The sequence below is a fragment of the Odocoileus virginianus genome, chromosome X (assembly GCF_023699985.2).
Source record: "Odocoileus virginianus isolate 20LAN1187 ecotype Illinois chromosome X, Ovbor_1.2, whole genome shotgun sequence".
NCBI lineage: Eukaryota > Metazoa > Chordata > Mammalia > Artiodactyla > Cervidae > Odocoileus > Odocoileus virginianus.
This window is the reverse complement of record NC_069708.1, coordinates 30,676,349-30,685,506: the sequence shown is the minus strand read 5'-3', so window position 1 is coordinate 30,685,506 and position 9,158 is coordinate 30,676,349. Positions and strand designations below refer to the sequence as shown.

General features: G+C 39.9%; 1 pseudogene; it reads right to left on the bottom strand.

The window, feature by feature from the left end:
* Nucleotides 1–628: 628 nt before the first annotated feature.
* On the bottom strand, nucleotides 629–2,734 carry LOC139033176 (non-POU domain-containing octamer-binding protein pseudogene; annotated as a pseudogene).
* Between the last annotated feature and the right edge of the window lie 6,424 nt (nucleotides 2,735–9,158).

Genomic DNA, 9,158 nt, shown 5'->3' with positions numbered 1-9,158 from the left:
CACAGAAATTCACCCTTTCCTTTATTTTTATAATTTTGCTTAAATAGAATTCTTGCTTGACTGTCTTTCCCTTTCAATACTTGAATATGTTATCCTATTGCATTCTAACTTTCATGGTTTTTGAGGAGAAATCAGCTGTTAATCTTTAACACCACTTGTAAATGATGATTTTTTTCATTCTTGTTTCTTTCAAGATATTCTTTCTCTTTCTTTGTCTTTCCAGAGATAAATTTCATGGTACCTATGTGTAAATGTCTTTGAATTTATCTTACTTGGATTTCGTTGAGCTTCTTGGTTGTATGGTTTACAATTTTCAAACTTCAGATGCTCTTGCCCAATATTTCTTCATATATTCTTTGTGCACCTTTCTCTCTCTCCTTGTATAGACAGTTGGCTTTTGTTTTTTTTTTTTAAAGGCTTAAAATGCATTTTAATAAGTTGATGTTGCATTAATTCATTTCTCAGAAAAACTTCAAAGGTATTAGGGACAAATCAAACATGGTACACTAATAAAAAATGCACAGCATAACTACCTAAGATAGGCAAAGCTAAGAGCTACTGTCTGACAATCAGCATACAGCAACCCTGTTCTCAAGATTGTACTAGGCCTATCAAGAAAAGCTGTGAATGGCAACATCACAGACACAAAAGGGCCATTTCTGGGTTGTCCTTACCCAAGAAAAAGATGGAGGCAAGTTTAACACAAGATTTTTTAAAGATATACTAAATGAAAATCTCTAAGAGAAAATGTCTCCCTTGGGACATGAAAGGGTAATATATGGGATATAACAGAACCGTATGTATGTTGTCTGTGACCTCTGTGGACATGTGCCTGAATTCCCACCTGGGAGTGAATGGAACAGTGGGGCCAAGGTCATTGGGGGATGTTTGGTTTTTGTGGTATATGTGGCAGGATCTCTGGGGGAGGGGGTGTAAGAACAAGAAAGCAAATAGAACAGGGTGGACAAAGAGTGGAATGATTAAGATTAATGGGGGCTCTAACTGGATCCATTTTGCCATGGCTCCCCGGCCCTCACAGGCTCTCAACAATCACATGAGATTTTAGGAATGCACCACACAGAACTGATTAGTGAAAGGATATACCACATAGAACTGATTTGTTAAATATTGCCCCTCCCTTACCCTCTGCCTCCAACATACTCCCTAGAGTACTACAGGCAGGGAAGACCTAAACTATTGGGAGGAATCCCTAACATTTTTCCAGAGTAGAATTCGGCTAGTCCAAAAAGGGTCTTTCTTTTAAGGGTTTTGGGAAACTAGACACTGCAATTTTATTAGTATCAGTGATGTTTGTTTGGAGCAAATTCAGCTCCAGGAGCTGCACGGTTGAATGCAGGAGGGGTTCCACCAATTGCCCCAATTCCTTCCATTGTAGCAGCTTGGCCAAAGCGTTCAGTTGTTGGTGGGGTCAATCCCAAAGTTCCATCTGGCATCATAGTGGCCGGTCCTGGATGAGCTGGGGTACCAGCTGGCACAGGAGCAGGGGGCATGGCGCCTCTGTTGTTTATGCCCATAGCACCTCCCATAGCCATCTGACCCATCCGTATCTCTTGCTCTCTCGCATCAGGGAAGGTTCCCTTGAATCCTTCCTGCTGCCGTCGCATCATTTCTTCTTGTTGCCGCCGCATCTCTTCCTCATGGTGCCTGCGCTCCTCCTCCTGCCTGAGTTCCAGCTGCTTTCGTTTTTGCACTTCTTGATTGTGCAGCTCTTCCATCCTCCGAAGTTCTTCTTGACGCCTCATCAAATCCTGCCTCATTAGCATGACCTGGTGCTCATGGCGAGCAGCCTCCATCTCCATCTCCAGCTTCTCACGAGCTTCCTTGATGTTTCGGTCCACTTGGTCCTGCTGCTGCTTTTCCATCTCAATAAGTGCCTTCCAGCGCATGGCATACTCATACTCAAAAGACCCAGGCTGTGCAAATCTGGGTGGCTGTTCTCGCTCTTTGTGAAATTGCTGGTTCTTTATAACCAGCTTCTCTGGGAGTCCCTCTTCATCATCTAACTGGTCCATGGGCTCCACAGTCACAGGTCGAGGAAATGTGGTTAGCAGGAAGGAGCCTTCACTGCATCTGTCCAGAGCTTTCCGAGCAGCTGGTTTCCCTGAGAATTCAACAATGCCTTTTCCTGAGGGCCTGCCTCGATCATCCACAATGACTACAGCCCTCTCCACCTGGCCGAACACAGAAAAGGTTTCCTCCAGCAGTTCATTGGACACATACTGAGGAAGGTTTCGGACTGTAAGGGATGCACTATGGCAGGTAAAGCGCACGCGCAGCTGCTTTCCACGGAGCGGCATGTTGTCCAGTTCTACTTTGGCAATCTCCGCTAGGGTTCGTGTTTCCAAGTGGATAAAGCCAAAGCCCTTGTCCTTATGAATGAAGACTTCACCTGCCTTCCCATATTTCTCAAATAGTTTCCTCATTTCCTCCTCAGTGATGTCAGGAGGAAGATTGCCCACAAAAAGCCGGCTACGCTGGGTGAAGGTCTTCTCTCCTGGTTTCCTAAAATTCTTCAGGTCAATAGTCAAGCCTTCATTCTGGCTGCTGGCTTGCTGCCCATTTGCAGGCATTGGTGGAGGCGGTGGCTGCTGCTGTTGCTGCTGGTGGTGCTGCTGATGGTGATGTTGATGATGCTTCCTTGGAGTGTGGTTTTGTTTCTCCAAGTTAAAAGTTTCATTGCTCTGCATCTTTGTACCCCTCTACCGACTGTTTTCTCCTCCGGCTTTTGTTAATATACTTGATGATGGTTCACAGATCTTTTTGGCTCTGTTCAATTTTTTTTTATTGTTTTATATTTCTGCTCCTCAGAAATTGGAGTTCCAATTTTTACCTATCTTCAAATTTGCCTATTTTCTCTTGTGCCATCTCAAATTTTCTGTGGAGCCCATCTAGTAAGCTTTTCATTTCAGGTATTATACTTTCCAATGCTAGAATTTCCATTTGATTTTCTTTACAACTTATGTCTCTGTGTTGATATTCTCCATTAAATGAGGCATTCTTGTTTAATATTTCATTTTATAAGCATGTTTTAAAGTGAATTTGTAAAGACTACCCTGAAATCCTTTTCTCCTTGGTCCACCATCTAGAGCCCTCAAAGGCAACTTCTGTTGTATGCCTGTCTCCCAAGTATATGTATTAGATTTATATGTGTCTTTGAATTTCTCATTGTTTTGTTGAAAATAGGAATTTTGATATGATATTATATATAGCAACTCTGAGTATCATCACTTGGGACTGTTGTTTGTTTGGTTATTTGTTTTTTAGCTTAGTAACTTGTTTGCAGTAACTCTACTAAATCTACTCCTGATGCATGTAGCCTCTGATGTCCCAGCTCAGAGTTTTCCACTTACTACCTTTTAGTCTGTTACATTTTATCCTTTATTCTAACTTCCTAGACTTTGACCTTGAATCAGCATCACCTTTAATTGGGAATAGGTTGTGTTTATGTATCCTTAGTAAGTTAATTTTTTCTAGCCATTTATGGTTGGATATGTGTGGAGCCTGAAGGCTGCTCTAACAGTTCAGGGAGTTGATATATTTTTGGCACATATTCAACCAGGAATTTATAGTATTTAAGTACCCTCTCTGATCACTACTAGCTTCTGATGAGGAATCTGCTATCAATTGTTTTTCCCCTATGTATAATGATTCATTTCTATCTGACTACTATCTAATTTTTTGCCTTTACTTTCTACAAGATTATCTCTGATTTGTCATGGCATATGTTCCTGTTTATTCAGTTTGTAGTTCACTCAAATTCTTGAATCTATAGGTTTACATATTTCAGCAAATATGTAAAAATTCAGTCTTTATTTCTTTGAGTATTTTGCAGTCCCACTCTCTATAGTTTCTCTATCTGAGCATCAGATGACAAGAATATTAGATTTGTTTTTATAGTTCCACAACTTTCTGAGGCCTTTTTTTTTTCAATCCATTTTTTCTTCTGTTGCCCAGTTTGGGAAAATTCTGTTTATGTAGCCTCAGGTTCACTGACTTTTATCTTCTTTCCCCTCCATTCTTGTGTGCAGCCCATTTATTGAGTTTATAAATTCATTATTGTATTTTCAGTTCTAAAATTTTCATTTATTTATTCTTTATATCTTCTATTTCTCTGTTGAATCTGTTTTTCTTTTGTTTCAAAAATGTTTGTCATTGCTTGCTGAATCATTTTTATCCCTTTAAAATTTGTGTCAGATAATGCTAACATTTGGGTTATTTCAGTGTTGGCATGTGTTAATTGCTTTTTCTTAATCATGATGAGATCTCCTTCTTCTGTATCATGTGATTTTCTATTGAAATATGAATATTTGGGTATTATAGCACTGGGTCTTATTTCAATCTTGTATTTATAATAGGCCTCCTCTGTCACCACTGCAGTGAAATAAGGGCAAGATGTTGCCTTTTTACTACATGTGAGACAAGTCCAGGTTTCCCACTTGGCTGGCACTAAAATCTGGGGGAGAAGAGGATCCTTATCCCAATTGAGAATGGTGGGAAATCAAGTTCCCTACTATGTCTCCGCTAATACCACCCTAGCAAAGAGTTATAAGGATGACTCATTACACTGCCCTACTGTGCCTCTACTAACTCCATGGAAAGAGTTGGCCTAATTACTTCTGAGAGATGGTTAAAGCCATTAAACCCCTTTAGGTCTCCTCTGACACAACCTCAATGAGGAGGATAGAATTATCTAATAATCACTGAGTGGGGCTAGTGCAGCAGGCTCCCCACATGATTACCAGTGACACTGTAAGTGACACTTCATACTGATCAGTGAGACTAAAGTCTCTGATCTCCAGTGGGTCTGCTCTAATACCATCCATAATGAGTGGTTAGAGTGCCTCATTATTGCCTGGTAAATGTGGAAGTCTAGGCTCTCCATTCAGTCTGTTCTAGAGGGGTGGTGATGGGATTGCAGCTTTTTTTTTTTTAATGTGTTAGGGACAGTAGAGTGATTGTTTTCTAAAAGTTGTCTGTCATGCTAGGCTGCTGTTTTCCTCATATTTTGACTAGAGGGAATAAGTTTATCTGGAATTTTTATGTTTGTTCTCACTACATTTTCCAGGTTTCTGGTATTACCAGTACCAAAGGAGGTATAAATCAGAAATAAAACAGAGAGAATTCACTTTCATGTTGTTCCACAGGTCCTGGGGTCCCTTGCCAGTCTGCCCTATTTTCTGACTTTACAGAATTCTTTCTGATTGTCTAATTGTAATGTCCAGGCTTTTAAAGCTGAACTTAGAGGCAAAATTATGGAAAAGTAAGTATACTCTACCCACTCTGAAGCAGAAATCTCTGTACAATATAGTTGTAAGAAGTATGAATGAGTAAATGACTAAAGGGAAAGTTAATAGTGGTAAATCTAAGAGCCTGAGGAGAATGGTTCTATTCCTATTGAAAGGTTATATATGATATAGCATAAGTTGTTTATGCACATGTATGTATATTTACATGTACATACACATACAGGAGTTGTATGCAAATTTTAAGTTTTTCCTTGATGTTGTGTGACTGCAGCTGCTTTTTTTTTTCTTCAGTTTAATTATATTTTCTTCTTTTTGCTTATCTTTATTCACTAATTTTAATACAGAAGCTCTAGTATTTGTGAAATGAAAAAGTAAACAAGAAAAGTGCTTAAAGCATTAGATGACTCAGTGCATTTAATAAGTATAGCAAATGTTGTAATACTCAGTATAGGACATAGTGCGAAGAACTGGGCAGTTCCGTCCTAGCCTACATTAGTACAATTTGTCTCATGATATGAAGGGCTACTTATCAGTAATGTTTACATTTTTTGACATTAACATTCTATGTTAATGTTAATTAGCATTCCATGTTAATTCTATGACATTAACATCAAATTTTACTTGTAGAAATATTTGTATTGTAGTATGATTTCCTACCACACTGTCTCACAAGAATTATTAGAATCATAATTGACACTGAGTTGTCTTGAGTAAGTATTAAATGTAAGGAATTCATGTGGAAATATCCAGTAGCCAGTTGGATATGTGAGCCTGGAGCCTCAGAATCGTCCAAAGAATACCAATCAAATGCTGTTTCCGTGCTCTGGCCTCTGCGAACATTACAGATTTATGCTCTTGATGTTTACTTATTTGGGGTTGGTGAATGAGAAGCCAGACATCCTGGAATGTGAAGTCAAGTGGACGTTAGGAAGCATCACTATGAACAAAGCTAGTGGAGGTAATGGAATTCCAGTTGAGCTATTTCAAATCCTAAAAGATGATGCTGTGAAAGTGCTGCACTCAATATGCCAGCAAATTTGGAAAACTCAGCAGTGGCCACAGGACTGGAAAAGGTCCATTTTCATTCCAGTCCCTAAGAAAGGCAATCCTAAAGAATGCTCAAACTACCACACAATTGCACTCATCTCACACACTAGTAAACTAATACTCAAAATTCTCCGAGCCAGTCTTGAACAATACATGAAGCATGAACTTCCAGATGTTCAAGCTGGATTTAGAAAAGGCAGAGGAACCAGAGATCAAATTGCCAACATCCACTGGATCATCAAAAAAGCAAGAGAGTTCCAGAAAAACATCTATTTCTGCTTTCTTGACTATGCCAAAGCCTTTGACTGTGTGGATCACAATAAATTGTGGAAAATTCTGAAAAAAATGGGCATACCAGACCACCTGACCTGCCTCTTTAGAAACCTATATGCAGGTCAGGAAGAAACAGTTAGAACTGGCCATGGAACAACAGACTGGTTCCAAATAGGAAAAGGAGTACGTCAAGGCTGTATATTGTCACCATGCTTATTTAACTTACATGCAGAGTACATCATGAGAAACGCTGGGCTGGATGAAGCACAAGCTGGAATCAAGATCACCGGGAGAAATATCAATAACCTCAGATATGCAGAAGACACCACCCTTATGGCAGAAAGTGAGGAAGAAATAAAGAGCCTCTTGATGAAATTGAAAGGGAAGAGTGAAAAAGTTGGCTTAAAGCTCAACATTCAGAAAACTAAGATCATGGCATCCGGTCCCATCACTTCATGGCATATAGATGGAGAAACAGTGGAAACAGTGGCTGACTATTTTTTGGAGCTCCAAAATCACTGCAGATGGTGATTGCAGCCATGAAATTAAAAGATGCTTAGTCCTTGGAAGGAAAGTTATGACCAACCTAGATAGCATATTAAAAAGCAGAGAGATTACTTTGCCAACAAAGGTCCATCTTGTCAAGGCTACGGTTTTTCCAGTAGTCATACATGGATGTGAGAGATGGACTGTAAAGAACGCTGAGCGCCAAAAAATTGATCGTTTTCAACTGTGGTTTTGGAGGAGACTCTTTAGAGTCCCTTGGACTGCAAGGAGATCCAACCACATCCTAAAGGAGATCAGTCTTGGGTGTTCATTGGAAGGACTGATGTTGAAGCTGAAACTCCAATACTTTGGCCACCTGATGTGAAGAGGTGACTCATTGGAAAAGACCCTGATGCTTGTCAAGATTGAGGACAGGAGGAGAAGGGGACGACAGAGGATGAGATGGTTGGATGGCATCACTGACTCAAAGGACATGGGTTTGGGTATACTCTGGCAGTTGATGATGGACATCAAGGCCTGGTGTGCTGCGGTTGATGGGGTTGCAAAGAGTTGGACACGACTGAGTGACTGAACTGAACTGAACTGAATGAGAAGAGTTTTGAATCAGTCAGGGTTTATTAATCCATCCGTGTTTTCTTGCTTATGCTTTTCTTCCTGTTTTCTTTTGTGCAACCCCTGGGTTAGGAAGGTACCCTGGAGGAGGGCATGGCAACCCACTCCAGTATTCTTCCCTGCAGAATACCATAGACAGAGGAGCCTGGAGGACTACAGTCCACAGAGTTGCAAAGAGTCAGACAAGACTGGAGTGACTTAGCAGACATGCTTGATACACTAATATTTTGTTAACAACTCACTAACTCTCTTTAGTTCATTTATAATGCAACAATGTCATTTGGTGTAAGTTAAAAAAAGACAACACTAAGGATGGAACTATTATGAACAGTAAATACATCAGTCTAGAGGAGTAGGTGCTTTTGAAGATTGGTTTATCCAATGACACATAAATACCATCATATACAGACAACTGCTCTCAGTAAGCGGGTATAACATATTACAGCCAAATTTCCTCTTTGCAAATACATGGGGTTTATTTTTCTTTTCCTCTTCCACATTCCCCTCCTTCTGCTTCTACTTCTTCTTTTACATTTCAACAATGAGATCACCTAAACCAACTTTGGAATATCCATAAGATGTAATAGTACTCAGCAATAAAGGGGAAAAGAATATCAGTGTACACAACAGTGTGTATGAATCTCAATAAAGTCTATGGCAGTGCTAAAAAAAAAAAAGAGTAATAACATAAAAAAAAAAAAACCATTTGCTGAGTGGAAAAAGACAAACACATAAGAGGACAAACCACTCATTAAAAGTTCTAGCAATAACAGAACTAAGCTACAGAAATAGAAAGCTGACCAGTGTTTGCCAGTGAGGGATGAAGGAGCAGATGGATTGGCAAGAGACATGAGAAAACATCTAGAGTGAGGATAATGTTCTATGTACCGATAAGAGGTTGGGGTTACATAGGTGTATGCAATTGTCAAAATTCAATGAATGGTGCAGTTAGGGTTTGTGAATTTTACTCTGTGTAAATTTTACCTCAACAAGGAAAAGAAGGGGGCTTCCCTGGTGGCTCAGTGGTAGAGAATCCACCTGCCAATGCAGGAGACATGAGCTTGATCCCTGGTTTGGGAAGGTCTCACACACCACGGAACAGCTAAGCCCATATGCCACAGCTACTGAGCCCATGCCCTGCAACTACTGAAGCCTGTGCCCTGCAACAAGAGAAACCACCACAATGAGAAGCCTGTGCACTGCAATGAGAGTAGCTACCGCTTGCTGCAACTGGAGAAGGCCTACCCGTAGCAACAAAGACCCAATGCAGCCATAAAACAAATAAATAGCTTTAAAATGTACCACAGTTCATTAAAAAAAAAAAAAAGAAAAATGGAACCACCATAAACAAATATTAAACTCCAGTTAATCATTTGGTGCTGAATTATCTAGGGTTGGGAAGTACTGTTGATTATAGCTCACTTTAAAATGCATCTGGAATAAAACATGAAT